We start from the raw sequence: 20,586 nt of genomic DNA, 5'->3' as shown, positions 1-20,586 counted from the left end.
TGAGATTTTTTAAGTTCACGTATCTTCTACCTTTCATTTTCAATTCATAATTCATCATGTTAAATATTATTAAACGTTATAATAATTTTTCTTCAATTCTCCACCAGAGGGTACCAATGGTACGGCATCAAAATTCAATTGAATTGATCGATTAAATGATAATTCAATTCTGAAAGTATTAAAATTTTGCATTTTTATCACGAAAACAAAACTTTACAAGCTTTCTGAAACCTAATACTTTAGAGGAGGGAATGAAAAATGGATTATGACAAACATCAATCGAACCTAATTTAACAAAAGGATATAAAAATACAAATGCAGGAACTTTATTTGCTTTCATAGCATTAATTTATAGCTTGAAGCGGCTAGAGCTAGAAGCCAAAACTGCTTCTAGATGTTCAGATTGCACATACAAATTAATTCTTTATTAAATTTAAAATAAATTTTTTTAAAGAAAAATTTTCTATAATATTTATAACATATTTTTAATAATGATGATAGAATGTAAAATGTATCTGAGAAATTCATTACACAAGTGGGAAGAAGTTAGATGCTAAAAGAAGTTAGAAGTTTTATGTTAACAATTAATAACATATAACTTCTGAAGTACAATGTATTCATCTGTGATTTTGAAAGCTTTAATTTATATAAATAAATAATTGAGCTCAGAAAGCAACTCGATGGCATCAATTAATTAATACCCTTTTTCATTTAATTTGTAAGAATCAGCGACTGAAATGAATGTTATGTGAAAATTTCAGATTAATCAATTGAGGGAAATTTCAACGAGAATACGATTTCAAAATAATTAATGAACTTCAAATTAAATATTTATTATCATGGCGAGATAACGAATTGTAAATTCGGTTGAATTTTTCTTTATTTGTTTTAATTGGGATAAGAGAATAATACATATTACATTAATGAGTTTTTGAATTACGTTTTCTTAAAAAATATTCTGGTTATTTCCAAAATTAGTGATTAAATATAGAAAATAATTTTTCCTGGAAGAACTTTGCTCATCAATTCACTAGTTTTCTAAAGTTCGAATGTTAGATTTTCTTTGGAATTGAATAAATTCGATTGAAATGAACTAGTTTCGAATGGTAATCATTTCATAAAGGAAAAGAAAAGTATGTTTCCGAATTTCTCAAGAAGATATCATCAAAAATGTCTTTATTATTTTATGTTGATTTTTTTTTACGAAAAAGAAATGTCTCATTATATTACCTTTTTCAACAAATTTTTATTAAAATGATAATAATTAAGAACTTTATCAAAAAAATGCTATCTAATGGTAATCACAAGAAATCAAATGCATAAAAAATTAATATTATTTAAAAAAAATTTAAAAGCTTTAAATACAATGAGATCCAACACTTAATTGTGCATTTTCTCTATTATTTACGACAACGTCTAGTTTAGCAATAGATTGTGACTTTCATTCAACCTAAAATCGATAGAATATTTGAGGAATCTATAAATCTCAAATAATTCCTCTATCGTATTATAGTACTACTCGATTTTATCAATAAGTATAAAATGCAAAAATTCTTTAAACATATGACGCATAAACACTGGCATTGCATGAGAAGATTTTACTAAAGGTTTCAATCTCAAAATGAGATTAAAAGAAAAATTATTTTATATGATCCAGTAAAATGTTTGAATATAAATTATTCAAGACGGTTTTCTTAAGTAATTTTATACGACAATGCCAAAGAATTGGACGAGAGCAAGTGTCTTAGCATCCGATATCTCAAAAATATTTCCATTTAAGAAAATCAGAAATATTGTTATATAATATTAAACCAAAAATAAATTTTCAAAAAGGGAGAATCTGCAAAAACTATGCGCAGTAGGCTTTATCTCACATTACGTCATCATCTAACTGAATTTATTGCTCTCTGTTTCTTATGTAGCTTAAAAATAAAAGAATAAATTTATCCTACCTCAAAAAATTAGTAAAAGTATCCGATTAATGCTTAATTATTATATTCACCAAATCTTAAATCACATTACAACTTCTTATGTCTTAATTTCATAATAAGTGGTTTTCTTTTCATTGAAAATAATTCTTGCTTTTTTCTCAATAGGTTTTCTCAATAATTCCAAGCTTTTATGGAATTCTATTATTCCTTTTTGATGATAAATAGAGGTTTAAAATGAGAGAGAAAAAAGCGCGATATTTTCTGGTCTTATTTGTATTTAGTATATTCAGTGATTTCTTCCCCTTCTGCAATTCCAAATTCTAAAACTAGTAAATTTTAGTTTAGCAATATTTCTCGTAGAACTCATCATTTCTTCATGAGATATCTGTTTTGAATATTAATCAAAAGAATCCATTTAAATATTTTTGACTCGATTTTCACTTAATTATATTAGCAATGTTTGAATGCAACACGTAAAATGCAGCGTTTAGTTTAAATGCAACACGCAAAATGCAATGTTGAGTTTAAATGCGGCACGCAAATTACAATGTTTAGTTTAAATGCAACACCAGAGTTATTTTGGATCATATCTTGTAATTTTGAATTGTTGACCAAGGCTACATTTCAGCTAACAACATTTCTCAAAATTTTCGCACCACACCACTCGATCGTTGGGACTCATAACATCAGATTTGATATGCACCAGGCCCCATACACCGTGGATTTTGAGTGGAAGCGGGTTAACCAACTTGGAACACACCGACCCTGAAACCAAGGGCACTGCGGCCAAACCCGAATTTCAGAAATGAATTCTGATTGTATAAGCTGCTGGTTGCGATATTGTTGAATGCGTGATATACTCACAAAAATTGCAAAATAAAGCTATTTCTTTGTTTCCAAAATATTCTTATATTCGAGAAATTTGTGTTTAGAAATGCAAAAGAAACGATTTCTTTAACATTGTGAATGCTCGAAATTGCTTTCAGCACTTCAAAGCCTATTGTTGTAATTTGAAATCTGATCTGCTCGATTTTCCTACAGAAAATGACAGAAAATAACAGCTTTTGTAAAATTGAATTTGTTATCAAATTGAATGATAAATTAAAAACTTGAAAAGTAGCAGAGAATACTGTAATGTTAACGTGTAATATTATCCACTGAAAAGTATGGAAAACTGATTTATCATAAAGTGCTAAAGCAAAGCTTAGGAAACTTTATATAATTTATCTCTATCAAGAAGATATTGATAAGTGGTAAGTATCAGAGGTTTTTAATATAAATTTTGTTAAAATGTATTCCGCTTAAAACACAAACTTAGCAGTCATACAACTATTTATTACTAACATAGTAAATATTACTATTACATTGCTCGGAAAATTTGATATTATGTATTTAATCAGTATGTGAAAATGTTATAGATAAATAATGTAAGTAATTAAGTGAAAAATACTCTATTTTGTTCAGATTTATTAGGAGTTATAAATTAGCTTTAAGAAGTTAAAGAGTTATTTGATGTGTTTAGTGAAATAATATTTTTTAAATGAATGTGCATTTTATGACTGCAAGTAAAAATTTTCTTTGCAATCAGTTCACTGCTTAACTCGATTTATTAGCTTTCAAATTATTTTTAAATTCAGAGACTTAAGACATAACTATCTCCTTGATTCTTGTATATAGGCCGTTTTGGATAATTTTATTAAATACACAATATTTTGCTTCTTTCTCAATGTTTCTCTCTTTAACTTAAAATTTCCACAAAAAATCAGATGAAGAACCTGTTTTGTTTTTGCTAAAAGAGCTCTTGAACTTGACATTTATTCCATTACTTAACACGGCAAGAAACCGGCGCTTGTCCTACAGTGACCTCAAAAACAAGAAAACGAAGGCATTTACTTTTTGTAAAATCAGTCAGTAGTGCGGTCCCTGAGGAGAGCAGTGCTCTTTTAATGGTCGCAAAGTTTGCAATCTTCTCTGGCCGACTAATTGGAAACTTTTAAAAACTCTCCCATTTTGCTGTTCCACTTAATAAAATTCAATTTCTAAAAAATGTAAATCATTCGATTTAAATATTTATTTTCAGTCATTGCCTAATCCACATAAATTAACCACACAATGTTAAGCAATGCGATTGTTGAACAAAAACTACAATTTTTTGCCCTGTCCACGAAATTCTAAGAATTGCTTTTGCTAGCTGTCTTGGGATGGGAGATTTTTCTGCATTGCACTTACTAAAATTAAACTTTTAGAAAATGTAAATCATTCGATTTAAATTTTTGTTTTCAGTCATTGTCCAATCTGCATAAGATAACCACACAATGTTACGCAAAGGATAATTAAATAAAAAACTATAATTACTTTCTCTGCCCCAAAATTCTAAGAATTACATTTACTGACTATCTAGCTCCAGGAGAATTTTCTGCATTGCATTTACTAAAATTAAATTTCTAAAAAATGTAAATCAATCCATTTAAATATTTGCTTTCAGTCATTGTCCAATCCGCATACGTTAACCTCACAATGTTATCCCAAAGGGATAGTTAAATAAAAACTACAATTACTTTCTCTGCCCCAAAATTCTAAGAATTACCTTTACTGACTGTCTAGTGTTGGGAAATTTTTCTGCATTGCATTTACTAAAAGTAAATTTCTAAAAAATGTAAATCATTCGATTTAAATATTTGTTTTCAGTCGTTGTCCAATCCGTATAAGTTAACCGCACTACGCAATGGGGTAATTAAGCAATAAACCATAATTATTTACCCTTCCCCAGAATTCTCGGAATTGGCTTTACTGGCTTTCTAGTAGTGGGAGATTTTTCTGCATTCATTCAAGCAGTAGCATGATCAGATAACGAAGCATGGAACAAGGAAAGCATGGAAATTTGATTTTGATAAAACTCTGCGAGCGATATGTCATATTTTTGAATCTGTTTGATGTCAGGGAAGAATTTTTTTTATTTACAGAACAATTTTAGTTACGAGAATAAATATTAATCACAGATGATTAAATCTAGTAGATAAAATAGGTGCTCCAGGGCGTGCGCTTATTTTAAGACCAAAAAGGTTTGCTTCAGGATCTCAATGATCCTGATGATGATGAGGAAAGGATGATCGATAGCAAATGCACTATTGTTTCATAAGTAGCATCAAGATCATCAAAGAGCACGCAGAGTTTTTAATTTTTTCATTTAAAAATATTTGATTTCAAAATGAGTAAAATCCTGCTTTTGATCATTTTGACTTTTTTTTTCGGAAATCGAAAGTGTTTTGATTTTTTGCTTCCTTTTACGAAATTTTTATTTGTTCAATTATGTTATTTTTTATAGCTTTTATTTAATATGACTTATTTTATATTTGATGGATTTTTTATGCGATTTTCTACTCAGTTTTGGATGTGTATGAAATTTTCAACAGTTGTGTGCTCTTGATGAAAGTGCAATATTATAAAATTTTCAGAACTTCATAGTGAATTATTCGAATAAAGTTTATTCCAAAAAAAATGATGCTCCTATAAGTAATTTTGAAAAAGGATGTTTACATATTTGAATAGTATTCGTAATGATGGATTATAAATCAAAGAATAAATTGAAAATAATACAACTAAAAAAAGTACAAAAAATTTTATTTATTAGTATACTAAGAAATAGAAAAAAAAATTAACAAGAATCTAAAGGATAGAAATAAAAACTCAAAAGTGTGAAGAACCGATCTAATCTACAGAAGAAGCTCTCATTGCTAATAAAAATGCTGTGCTCTAAATGTGTTTTTATTGAAGCGAAATACCTTTATAAGTAAAATCCATCTGCTCTTGAATTGTTGCAAGTGATCAGCTGATAGAAATCAAAATAAATTTAAAATACAATATATAGTCTTTATTCTAGCGCATAGATTGTCTATGTATAGTTTTTTTTTTATCTATGGCTAAAAGAAAATTCCGAATCATTAATAAAAAAATAGAAATTTAATAAGAATGTGACGAAGGAATATTTCTATACGAAGAATATTAATATTTTTATATTTAGAATATATTTTTCAGCGAGTTTTATGTTTTTTGTTCTGATATCCGAGACTACTGATACACTTTTTCTACGGTTTAGAACATTAGTAAAAAAAGAGTTTTTAAAAATATTTATTTATTTAATTTTCCTTGCATGTTTAAACGTTTGTACTGTAACTTATGCAACAAGGAAGATATTAAATTCTTACGTGTATTGAGCAAAACATTAGGTCTCAAATACATTTTTCTCCAATTTTTTTAACTTTGATAGATATTCTTCCTCCAATAAATAGAAAATAATACTTTTTTATAATACATTTAAATAAATAAATCGAAATAATTAATTAATTAGGTATTTTAATCTTCTTTTATGAAATAAATCTTTAATAGTTGTTTTAACCCTTCATTGCATATTGTTTAAGATTTGAAACTTAAACTTACTTTTCCCATTAACGATGAATATAATATTTTTTTGGAATAGAAGATTTTTTTTTAGAATTTTTGAAATAGGAATTTAGAATAAATGTTAAAATTGAAAGAAGAATTTTTAGAATAATTTTATAATTTTTATAATGAAAAGCAGGATAGAAATTCTTTCGAATAGAAATCTTTTTCAAAATTCTGTTTTGATTTTTTTGTGTATTTTTCCATTGTTGTATGCGAGCTTCTTTTGCCAAATATATTCTTTATTTTGGAAATTTAGAAGATAGTGCCTTGATGGATTAAACCCTTTGTTGTTCATTTGTTTTTATATTACTAAAGATACCGAAATGTAAGATTTACGGAAAACTGATATCATCTTAGTGTTTACATAATAGAATATTTCATAAATGAATTATTTAGGATAATTGTTTTTGTATTGAAGCCACTGTATTTGATAAATGGAGTAAGATTTTTTATTGCTTTTTCGAAATTCAGTAAATCCACTTTTGCAGCAAAAAAAAAAAAAAAAAAAAAAAAAAAAATAAGAAATCAATGATACCAGACATAAAACGGAATTAAAATATGAAGAAAAAAATATATTTCGAAATCAAAGAGAGAAAATGAAACTTCAAAAATTTTAAATAAAAATGTTATAATTTTTTTTTCATTTTTTACCTATAAATAAAAATGATATAAACGCTTTTCATTGGAATTTTCCCAACAAAAAATGATGTGAGTAGTTTATAAATTATTTAAACCAAGAGCTGAAAATTAAAAAATTAATATTTGGGAAGTAAATCACATTTTCTTTAAGGAAAACATATTTTTTTTATTAGTTCTAAAAAACTCCCAATTTCATACTAAGGGCTTCTCAAACATATATATATATATATATATATATAAGTCTACATCGATTTAAAAAAAAATTCGACATCAATATTTAATTGAAAGAAAATGTAGTTAATATTTCCTTAGTTTGTGAGATCTACAGTCATCACTAAACTAATCAATTTTGAAATAGCCACGGTAAATAATTTTACCGCTTCTGATTAGAACTGTTATCTCTTAATAACTTGAATGTGATAGATAATCTTGAATGCCATTAGATACTAATTTACAAACAAATTCTAAGTTAAAATATATTATTCGATTCATCATTATTCAAAATTAAAATTTCTCTCTCAATCCGATTTTATACTTTTTTTTAGAGCAGCGCTTGTAGTAACTTGAAAAAAAAAAGCCAAATTAGATTTATTCGCTCCTAATCTCCCTCTATTCAAGTGACACAATCTCATTTCTAATTAACCAAAGACATTAACAAGTCGAAATAAACATGTTTTATCTAATTTAATTCATTGTCACTGTAAATCACTTATGAATGGAATATTCTAACGCACGCGCGTCAATGCATTTCAAACACACATTTCCTTATTTATCTCCATTTGGCGTCGATGTTCAGATGCCAAACCGACGATAAAACGTGAATTTGAATTCCGGCAACCCTTTTCCCGGGTTCGCGGCAATCCGTTCCTTTCCACTACGATAGCTAATCGTAGCTCGCCGAAGATGCTCATCTTCGTGTTCTTCGCGTTTCGTTTGGGAACGCGAAATACCTGAAAAAGAACGATTTTTTTTAACATAAAAGCCACAATTATACTTGCAAGAACGGCTTTCCAGGTATGAATTTTTGAATGTCACACATTATTTACAATTAAAAATAATTTTATTATTCAAAAACTATTTTTGGCAGCGTGGTGTTTGGTTTTGTAATTTTAGCAACAGTTTGGGACAGGTGATAGAACCGCTGGATCAATAACTATTTTTTTTTTCTTTTTCAGTGACGGAATTTTAGAGCGGGTTCATTCAAGAGACAATAATTTGACAGTGATTTTTCTGATGATGTAAAGTGTTTCACATCATTCCCAACTTTGCGTGGGTGGAGAAGGCACAGTTTTCTGTGAGGCGAAATACAAATTCGTTTTTAAGGTAAATTTTAAAGTCATTACTTTTGTTTTCAAAATTAAATTTTATATTCCATTATAATCATGGAGTTTCAAAATATTATTACACAAGCGTTTGAATTAAATAGACTTTTTTGTATTTTTAAAAAAAAATTCTGATTCGAGAAAAAAAAATTGATTTCATTGGAAAAATTCTTAAGCAAGTTCTAGATTAATCATTTCGTGGTTTCAGAATAACTTTTAAATTGCTGATTTTTAAAAAAAACAGGAATTTGGAAGGTCTTTGCATCCGCTCTAATCAAATGTCCATTATTTGTCTTGTAATAAAAAAATAAGCGACAGTTGTAGGAAAAATTTCTAAATAATTAAATTGTAACCCTATTAAATATTTTTAAATAAAAATGGATTTCTTTCATAAAAAAAGCACTGATTGACCAGAATATGAACTCAAAATATTAAAAATTGTAACACTAATTTTTTTAAAATTAATAAACTCTAATGGAACAATAAAAAATTGATTAAATGAAAGATTCAAATATATTGCTGATTATTTTGTGACAAAACATCCTATCTTTCTGTTTATACTAGAAATGCTTATTTATAAATGTAAAATTATTTTTATATAAGACGTGGTTATGGCTGCAAATTACCTTCTAGTAATTTTGCAGAAAAAAATTATTTTCTATGAAAAAATATGTAATATATTTATTCCGGTTTTGATTATTATTTAGCTCATTTGAAATTATTCTGATATAATATAAAGTGAGAAAAGAGAATTGTTGATTGTGAGTTACAATACCTCTGAATAATTATGTTTAGGAATGAAAAACATGTAGAATTTATGAGCTGAATTTTAATTAAAAAATTAAATTCCTTTCAGCATTTCTTTGTTTTTGGAGTTTTATGTATACAAGATTAATATACAAGATTTTAATGTAAAAACTCGTGTTTTCAATAAGTATTTTATAGTGAAATTTTATTGTAAATATTCATCGATACAAAAAAAAGTGTTTTTATTCTTATATGAATTTAAAAATTTTGTTTTTAATTCAAAAATGCTTCCTGCAGGAAGTTTACCTAGGAAAATCAAGTTTAAGGTTTCATTCAAACAGGTGAAATATTGTGTTAATGATAAATGAAAATAAATTAAAATATTTCAGACATTTTTTTAGATATTATTATTATTATTTTACTTTCATATGGAAAATATCACCATAAAGTGTATAATTACTTAAATAAAACTGTGTATATTTAATTAAATAGTTTGTTCGCAAACTTTCAGAATTACGAGATTATAAAAGTCTGTAGAAGCGGTTTCACCATATTAATAAAAAATTATTGATATTTTCCTTAGAGCAGTATTTGATTAGCGGTTTCACCATATTAATAAAAAATTATTGATATTTTTACTCAGCGCAGTATTCGATTAGTGCTTATGGTTTCACTATTTTTTTAAAAATAATATTAATGTTCATCTGAATAATGATTCTTATGAAGTGTAACTACAAACTACACATGGATTTTGTTTTAAGATAACGTTTTATAATTTTATTTTAACACAATCTTCTATTAAGCATCTCTGTTAGATTAAGAACTGACATGCTGCACTTTTTTTGAAAAATCAAATGAGAACTTTAACGCACCTCTTTCGCTTCGTTTACAATTAGTTTTTTTTTAATTTAAAATTTTTGTTATTTTATCGATTGGAAAGAATGTATAATTTGAATATCATATCTATTTGTAATTAGAATATGTAAATTATTTTTAATTTTTAATTTCAAAATTATATGACTTCTAATTATTTGTAAGTGAATGCTTGTTTTTTGTCTAAGCCTTGTAAGAAATAACGAATTCGCCATTTTTTACATACAGTTGCTCTTCTTTCAATGACAAATATTTTTTTTATGTTTTGAATTTTTGTGTGTGTTTGTGTAGAAAAAAATCTACCTGTATGGTTTTGATTAAGGCTCTCTAGGCTATGATCCACAACCACAAGTGGAGACATAAAATTTCTGACACAATCTATTTAAATTTTATTTATTTTAAATTTGTTACGATTTGTAGTCAAAATATCCGAAAATAAATCATCATAACTTGAAATATTTTATTTAGATTTGTTAAATTGCTATTTTAATTAAATTTCATTTTAGTTTATATTAAATGCGACTTTATTTTCAATTTTCAATTATTTCTCAATTTTGTAGTCACGGCAAGATTATTTTACAAGAATACAGGGTCTTGGCTTTTATTCCACTTTAAAAAGGATTAGCAAAGGAAAAGGATCAATGAAATATGTTCTAAATAGATAGCTTGAGTAGCTTTGCTTTAAATCATATTGGTAAAGTTTTTTCATGCAGCTACAGAAAAAAATGGTTGGATGGATATGATGGCCTTATAGCATAAAAAAGTTTATTTTAAAATCAGATGGCTATATTTAAAAGTTACAAAAACATTGTGTTAGTGCGCTAAAATCTGTACAAATTAATTCATATTGCGAGTTGCTTAATATCTAATTTAAAACAAGCATTAGAGCGGGGAACAATTATTCTATTACAATGCACGCAATTGAGTTAAAAGCTTTCTACCTAAAATTAAGCAACGCGAGTAGATCGCGCTTTGATTTACTATCATCACAAAAAGTGCGGCTTCAAAAAACGCCCAGACAAAATGTGGTTTGAATCATCGTATATGTATTACGGATGTATAAACGAAAAAAGATTTTCTTTAAAGAGTGCGAAATCGTTTCGCGCAGAACTTGTCAACAAAAGAGAAACAGATGATCATTCTTTTACCAGCAATGTTTGTTTCATTGAAAAGTTTTCTTTTCAACTCAAAGCAAAAGAACGTGAAAATAATGATGCTGCTAAAAATGAACGGCTGAAATAATCTACATTTGCTACTCTCAATAGCTTTTTGGATAAACATTTTAAGTAGCAGAATTTTTAAATGCTGAGACTTGCACAAATTCATGAGCAGCTGTTACGATGCTTAATAAAAATGATGACCGGAACTTTTCTTTTTAAGCTTTTAGAAAAGGGCCCAATTCTTTCTATTACACGTTCGATGTTTTTCAATCCAGTTTAATTATTGTGTCGAAGCTAGGTAATACATATGATGAGATAAAAATTTCTTAGCTTCCTTTTTAATGAGAAAAAAAACAAAAAACTGAAGATAAAAATTCCGATATATATAAAATTCTATTCTAATGTGTTGTTGTCATTAACAGACATTATACCCAAATTTTAGATAGTATTCGTAAAAAAAAATAAATTACAATCTTTTTTTCTTTGTTAAAAGGGTAATTTACTAATCCTGTTACTCCATCAAATATTTGTTGTATAAAAAAATCTGCAAATGAAACAGAAAGAAAAAAACATTGAAAGGAATAATTTCTTATCGAATAAAAATTTGTTATTATTGCACATGGATTTTAATTTTGGTGTTTCCATACATAATGATTTTTATATGTAATTTTCAGTGCATTAATGTGTTGATAAGTGATAATTTAAAAAAATTTTTATAGTCTTTTATAATTAAATAAATATGTTGCTCGATCAATGCTTTTTATTATAATTTATAATAAGAATTTCTGAAGAATATATATAAGTGAAATAAAGGAAGCTAAAGACGGGAATCTTAATTTAAAAGATGTGTTGATTATCTAAAAAGATCTATTGTTTGAAAAAACTGGATTTAATTTTGATGCTTCCCTATCAAGTTTCTTTATGTATAATATGTAAGATATAAATACGATTTTTAAACGCCTTCTGTTAGAGAAAGACAAAAAAATTATCCACATATTTTATTTTATAATTAAACATATAATAACAGAAATAATATTTTGAAACAATAAAATTAAAACATTTCAAGTCTGAATTATCAATATTACGGTATACATATGTAAAAAATGTATTCCTTGAGTAAAAATGTAAACAGAAATTACTAACTATAAACAAAGTATTTGTATCGTTAAATGGATTCTGAAATATGCAGATTGCAACAATATCAGTCAACAATTGGGAAAATGGGGGAAAAAAGACAAGAATCAGGAACTCGTGAAGCTATCTATAGACAAAACAATTGCGCAAGTTTAGGTGATGGTTGCAGCATACTTAAGGACACCGATGGTTAATATTCAAAAAATTATCTCATAAAATAGGGACTGGGTTTCTGTTAAAAGAATGCTGCAAGAAAGATGAAAAAGGACAAATCCTCCAAAAGAAATTTCCAAAAAATCTTAACTTTTAAATTAAAACTTAAATTTATAATTGTGTTTAATTTAATCTAGTAATATTTATTCCCTTATTAGCTGCGAAGCGTTGTCAATAATGCAAATTAATGCAGCAATATCATCGTAAGCATGATACTCAATAATAAAATGTCTTTTACTCTTTTTGAAATTGAAATTGAGTACATAAATAAAACGGATATGTGAAAATTGAAGCAATATTTAAATTTATGATGAAATACTCTTAAAATAAAGTATTGAAAATCAGGAGATTGAGCTATCAGTCTATTTTAGCAGCAATCACTGGAAATTATTTTATAAACTTCTTTATATATATCAAATTGTAATTACTTGTTTTCATGTGTAATTAATGCACAAATTACAAAAAAATGTTGAATCCTTCGTTATTCTTGAATATAACTTTGGTAAATAACCATAAAGAAGAAAAAATCATACTAGATTCTTCCGATAAGCAAGAGAAAAGATGAAGCTCTTGTCCCGGATAAGAAAGGATGGACAGAACGAAGAACAGACCTTGAGTATCAATGGTAAAATAACCTATTTGTATTCCGAAAGTGATCTTCTAGCGGCAAAACATCGATATAAACACATAAAATACATGGAAAACGGTACTATCCATCCGGAATTTCAATATATCTTGCACTCATTTGAAAGCCAAAGTATGTCTGGTAGCATTAAAGTTAAGAAGAGTTGCTGGTCATCTACTGTTTTAAATAAAGATTTTGTTTTTGTTTTTGTTTTATCGGTAGTTCTATTCAAATTTGTTTCAAAATATAGATGAAAAAAAAATTCTTTAAAGATTTTGTTGCTCTATGTAGTATATTCATTTAAACTATAACAATGAGAAATACCTGAACAGTCTCTTAATAAATAACTATTATGTCTACATTTCTGCTTGCCATTGCTTTCTGGCTTAAAATTTGGGTCCAGTTGATTTGTGTTTTGCTCCGTTAAAAGTTCTTTTAAATTCTTGGACCTGATCCAGGTTGAAAAAAGGGAGAAATATTTTCAGGTAAGTCTGCTGGAGTCACTTTTTAGTCTGTATGGTAGGCATGATAACGACAAAAGGTTTGTAAGTTTTCTCATTGAAAAGAAGGTCATAGAATTTTATATATTTTACTCATTTTTTCTGAGTGTGTTATGCTTTATGCTTCATTTCATAAAATTTATAACATAAAATGCAAAATAGGAATATAAGATGGCATATTTATTTTGCAACTTGACACTTAAACAAATTAAACTTTTATAGGCTTAGACGGACAAAATTAAACGTAAATTTTTAGTTCAGCAACCAAACTTCAAACACTGGTTTATAGGGAAATTAGTTTAGGATTTATATAAATCTCATATATGCAGATTCCTTAAAATTGCTTTATTATGGTTACACATTGCGATTTGAGCATTTTAATCGCTAAGATGTACATTAATTTCACAATTTTTCAATTAATGTTGTTAATTGAAATAATTTGAATGAATATAAAACTACTTCGAATCATTTTTTTAAAAATGCTGTGTTTGTTTAAATTTTGAGAATAACTAAAATTTTAAATTGTATTTTCGAAACGTTCTCAAAAATTGAAATGAAATAATGCAAAGTTTCTTATATTAAAATCATTCAGCGTATTTGATGAATATTACAGTGGGAAGTAAACTGGAGAAATCAGTTTTAAATACTCAATTAATAAATTAGCTTTTAGGTACTTAATTAAAAAATTAATTTAAACTTAAGGCATTTAATATAATGCAAGAAAAGAAAAGTACCACGATTAGACATTACTTTAATATCATAATAATAAAATAGCGTAATGAACCGAAAATTCGAAAAATTCATGAAAAAAATATAAAAATACATGTATTTTATATTATATAACATATTAAATTACGTATTATGTCAAATATTACATAAATAATTATAATAAAAATATCTGAAGAAGTATAAAAGTTAGATTTATTTTTGAAATATTGCAGGAACAAATTCTTAAAAGTCATAAATGAAAATTTAAAATACTTCTTTAGTTAAACAGAAAAAATGCTTAGAACTTCGAATTATAAATAAGAAATAGGAAATGTTTTAGGTACCCCACACTTCATCTGAAACTTCTCCTTTCATTCAATTCTGTAATGAACAAAAAAGAAAAATATTGTAAAAACAACCTTGAGGATTTTTTTGGCTGAATCATTTTTAGATTAAACTTATCAAAAGCAATTAATAACATTGAAATACAAAAAAAATCCAATTAAATATACGAATATTGAAAATATGTACAAAATAATAGTTGCATTGGTAAAATATTCTTGATCAACCATTTAAAAATGAACAAACTCACATTTTTTCTAAAGCTTTTATTGCATTCAATTTTTTGTATAACTCTGTTTCCGTTTATGTATTTTTATTATAAGTTTCCACCATTTGCCTGATTAGAAAATCCCCAGAAAATGTAATAAAATTTTAACCGCAATAAAAATCATACTCATTCGCGATCAAACCAAATTACAACTTTTCGTTCCTTCTCGACGATTTCATATTACGCAATATGTAATAAATGTATCAGGTATGTTTACAAACTTTTATCTTCAGCTCATTGAATTTTGGATCAATTTGTAATTAAATTTATTCTGCAATGTAGAAAGGAGGAGCTCAAAGGCTGTTTAATAATTCCGAAACGTGCCATATCTTTCGAAGAACGACATCTAGTTCCATCGATAAACTTTGTACAGAATATTGAAACTTGAAGTGCTCGTTTAGAAGAAAGAACTCTCTTTTCGAATTTTAACTTCGGATTAATGTCTTTTCTTCAGTTCAGTCGATAGAAAACCACCATTTCAATGAAGTTGATTTAATTTCTAGATGGATAGGAGAATCACAAAAAAATATTTACAGAAGAACTGAAACAAAAATGTTAAAATCGTCTGTCTTTTTTTTAAGTGTTAAACTCGTCTGCCTTTTTTTAAGTGTTAAAACCTTCTGCCTTTTTTTGTGATAAAATCGTCTGCCTTTTTTGAAGTGTTAAATATCTGAATTTTCTTTCAAAATTGCAGTCATTTATAAATTTGCTAAATTTGGTTTAGTATGTTAATATAAAGAGACCTTAAGAAATCTTATGTTTTGCATACAACGACAAAAGTTTTTCAATTGTGAGAGAATTCGACTCATATAAAGTTACGTCTCAAACAAAAAGATGTTAAAATAAACTGACTTTTTATTATTAAGTATTTTGAATTACATTCAAAATTTAAGATATTTAAAGCAGATTCTATTTAGTTCGCTACTTTAACATTAGAGGAATTTCCGAACTTTATGATTTACGTATAGCATTAAATTTTTTCCTAACATGGTTAATTTAGATTAATTTATGATTTATTAAATGTAACAAAGGAAAAAAAATGAATTTTAAAAGTAATCTTTCTGTAATTGAAATATTTCAGAGAAAAGTATTCATGTAATGTATTCAACTCTTTGCGCTAGGAAAAAACGCATAATCATAAAAGTGTGAATGTAAAGTAAATTAAAAAACATAGCTCTTGATATAGGTGACTAAGTTGAAAGGTCGAATTTTTGTGAATATATCAAATATTCTTTATTAAATATTCTTAATTTCTGAACAGTATTCTTTATAAAATCGTTTAAATTTTATTTCTAAGTTCATTGTTTCAGAAACTGCATTGGTTTTTGTATTTGTATAATGTACATTTTAACGCTGTTTTCTCAGATTCTAAGTTTTGATTGAATTTTTTTTACGAAAAAACTTAAAGATTAAAATCTAATGAATATTGTTTTCTTCAAATTCAGTATAAATAGTTTTTCCGATATTTTCTGCAGTTATTGAATTACGGAAAAAGTAATCGATTCATTTAGAAATATTCTGTGGTTGTTTTAATGCATCATGTAGAAAATTGAACTCCAATATTTAAAAATTGATTAGAAATATATTTTATTTTACAATTTCAAAAATTTGGTAATATATTTCTCAAGATCTCTGCCCGGTTTGAGTAAATCATTTCACAAACTTCTAAACTAGAAGGTTTTTACGTTGTATCTATTTTCAGTAAGAAGGGGGGGGGGGCTCCCCCCCTTCTTTTTTCCAATTTTTTTTTTATTTTTAAAAATGGCATTTAACTGGTATAATTTGGTTTCATAGATGTTTTTTCTATATATTTCATGCAAAATTCAAAAAATTAACTATTTTACAAAGTTTTTCTAAAAATTCATCCCAAACAAAATCACATATCTTAAATATTGAGGATTTTTTCTATTACATGGCTATTGTATTAATAATTATCGAATAAGAATGTGAAAATGATGCATAGTTCAAAAGGATATTGAAACAAAACAGCAAAGTTTAAAGAATATCATATTCATTATTTGTAGTATATTCCCATTAAAAAAATAATAGTTGCTTTTTAGATTTCTGTTTGCAGTGTTGTTTAAATCCAGAATATTTTTCTAAAGTATAATGCTCATGCGCAGGACAAAATAAAATCAGTGGCGTATGCAGTAGCTTCACAGAAACATTATTTTTCAAATAAATGTACTCTTTACCTTTAAAATGCAAAAGTGTTCACTATTTTCTTGACAAAGAAGATCTGTTTTATGATGTATTTTCTTGGGAGGGGGGGTTATGAATTTATTTTTAAGGTAGTCACAAATACAATAGGTAAAAAATAAAGAATAAATACATAAAGAAAGAATAGAAATAAAAGTAATATGTACATAATAAAATTTACCTTTCAAAATATATATAAAAAAAGAAAAATTCTATGGTGAATTCACAATATTCAAATTTTTATGCGTCATAAAATCTAGACATTTCTTATTAAATAAATTATTCTTGAACTCTTCGAATTGATAAGATGAACCACATATGAAAAATGTAATAATATAAGAAATAAAGTTCTTTTACTTCAGTATGTACTTATTATATTGCAATCAATATCACAAAATATAGCTTACTTTATAATCGAGAAGAATGATTAAATCTTAATCGAAAATTTTATCCAACATCTCCTAATTTTTAACATTAATTTTTCAAATCTACAAGGTGCCTCGAAAATATATACTCAATTTGGATATTCAGTAACTACACTTGTTTTTATTTAGTTAATATTTATGAAAGAATAAAATTTTTAGTATAAATCACTGTAATAAGAAAATAGTATGATAAAAAAATAAAAATATTGCTTTGAGTAATTAAAATTCCAATGGCCGGAGGACTTTAAATTCGTATTTATTAACTTTAGAAATGGAACTTCTTTTATATTTTATAAATTATTTATATTATAAATATTCGAAGGACAGTCGCATTTTTGGGATATCCTGTATATAAACTAGTGTAAAAAATTCAGAGAAAAACAATAAAGTTAATGAATTAATTCCTAATATTGAAATTTTAAGAAAATCTATAATTATTTGATTGAATATATCTACCAACCAGTTTAATAAAAAAATCTAATCATTAATATTAATTTGTTTATAAATTATTAAATTATTGAAATTTAATAGTAAAACAGCAACTTTTAACGTAAAAAAAATGCGCGTCTTTACGCATGTAGACTTATCCCTACATTTGCAATTTCATAAGTCAGAAAACATTACAAATAATGTTATATGCTAATAGATTAAGAAATGAAGGATTAAACAAAATAAGACGGTATTAAAAATAAACATGAACTTGAACCTCTTCGGTGAATCAGTAATCTTAAAATTGTGCTAATGACAATTTACAAGAGAATTATTTTATAATAATAATTATTTCCGCATAATTTATTAAGTTTAATTACCTTACCGAGTAAAAACTCACCTTATGCATTCTTTAATGACAAACAAAGGAAAATTTTTGTGATTCAAAAATTTTCCTTTATTTGCGAGAAATTAATAGTCCTTGCTTTGCTCAATGAGAAATAAATATAGTTTATGCCTAAACAAATCCTGAAATGATAATCATGTCTTCGTTATTACTCTCCTTCGCTGCAATTAAGAACTTGAAAAGAATAACAATCAGAGAAAGGCTTTTGAATTGAAATATTCTTTTATGCGTGGGCTCTTTTCATCTACAAACAACATCGAGCGTTAAAATTACTTTCCTCAAGACTGCCTCACAATATATGCATTATTTCTTGGAAAAAGAAGAAAATAAGATTTGTTTTGTTCTCCTTCAATGACACAAAAATCTGAAATAGAATAGGAAATGAAAAAGATGCTTGCAATAATATCGTTTGCACCGCAGGAATGTATTTTCGGTAGAGGCTTACTTATGATAATCATAATCTAGAGTTTGAATTTTCCATACTTTTTATCTATTTTTTATACTTTTTTTATTTATCCATAAGAGGAATTATATCTTAATAAAATTATCAGTGGAAACTAAATTAGCATAATTTAGAAATCACTGAACAGAATAAATATTACCTATAATATTGATACAACTAGAAATGTTTCTAGAATCTATAACAGCATTTTTATATCCATAGATAAAACAACATAGTGATTCATCGATCTATTGATTGATTTTTATGTCACGATGACCTCTGTGTCTTGATTTTGTAGACGGTCAATCAAGGTTGTAATTTCAATCTTAAAACAGTAACATTATCAAGACGCAAGATAATGTCAAGCTGCACCAAGTATTGTCCTTATCATATAGCCATTTATCGAAATTGTCCTTGTATAGCTTCAAAAGAAGTGTCAAATAAACAAGAAAAGAATTTTGTGGTGATTAGCAACTGAAAATGGCTTTAAATTTCACAAAATGTAGAAAGGAATATTATTTTATATTAAAGTTATTTTGATGAATCATATTACAAGTCATCACATATGGATGCAGTAGTTTTCTTTTTAAAGATACTATTTGAAACATATTTTAAAATTTTTTTTATAAGTTGTTGATATCTAAAATATGCCATTTTGAAAAGTGAAAAGACATCGGCATTTTAAAAGCAGATACGTCAGTGTTAAAAAGACTTTGAGTAATCCAAATAGACTCGTTTCATATGAATAACTCATAAATATTCCCCCAATTTGAGCACCTATAATTTGATATTAAAAAAGATTTTTTATTGCATATGCGTGATATAAACCGTTTTCAGAAACGCAGTGCTACTACCATATTAAAAAGTGAATATTTTTTATTTTAATTATTTACTATTTTGTACTCTGCCATTTATAATTCATTGTTATAAATAATATGGAATTATTAAATTAATATTCTCTCAAAACCACTGACAGAAAGCGTTGTCCGTACAGAAAGGAATTTATTTCAATCAAGCAACTGTCTGGTAATATTGAAATAATGCATTCATTTTATGAACACACAACCATACAAAATTTCAGAACTCTAGTATAACAGGAGGCATCTGAAAAAATCTATTACAAAATTCTATCTTTACAAATATGGAACAAGACCATATAAAAAAAAAACACGTAGAAAGGCAAATACAAACGCTCCAAATGGCGAACAAAATACCGATGTGATAAATGGGATGATAAAAGCAGATGTGAGACAAAAACTATTGTTCAGGAAAAGATCGCACAAACAAATGATTCGCTTTGTAGAAAGACCAGCTTCCAGAGACAATTAATGTTTTATAATTCATTGTTATAAATAATATGGAATTATTAAATTAATATTCTCTCAAAACCACTGACAGAAAGCGTTGTCCGTACAGAAAGGAATTTATTTCAATCAAGCAACTGACTGGTAATATTGAAATAATGCATTCATTTTATGAACACACAACCATACGAAATTTCAGAACTCTAGTATAACAGGAGGCATCTGAAAAAATCTATTACAAAATTCTATCTTTACAAATATGGAACAAGACCATATAAAAAAAACACGTAGAAAGGCAAATACAAACGCTCCAAATGGCGAACAAAATACCGATGTGATAAATGGGATGATAAAAGCAGATGTGAGACAAAAACTATTGTTCAGGAAAAGATCGCACAAACAAATGATTCGCCTTGTAGAAAGACCATCTTCCAGAGACAATTAATGTGGGTGCTAAATTTTGGGGCTAAGAGATT

General features: G+C 26.6%; 1 protein-coding gene across 4 annotated transcripts in view; it reads left to right on the top strand.

Moving 5' to 3' along the window:
- The first annotated feature begins 7,873 nt into the window (after positions 1-7,873).
- LOC129961056 (transient-receptor-potential-like protein) overlaps positions 7,874-20,586 on the top strand; it is a 263,627-nt gene continuing 250,914 nt past the window's right edge. For all 4 annotated transcript variants that reach the window (XM_056074861.1, XM_056074865.1, XM_056074862.1 and 1 more), the window contains exons 1-2: positions 7,874-8,027; positions 8,189-8,336. The gene's annotated coding sequence lies outside the window, so the exon portion shown is untranslated. The remainder of the gene's footprint in view (positions 8,028-8,188; positions 8,337-20,586) is intronic.

Source organism: Argiope bruennichi, chromosome X2 (assembly GCF_947563725.1).
Source record: "Argiope bruennichi chromosome X2, qqArgBrue1.1, whole genome shotgun sequence".
NCBI classification, from domain to species: Eukaryota; Metazoa; Arthropoda; class Arachnida; order Araneae; family Araneidae; genus Argiope; species Argiope bruennichi.
Note: the sequence above shows the minus strand (reverse complement) of the source record. Positions and strands in the feature narration are given on the sequence as shown.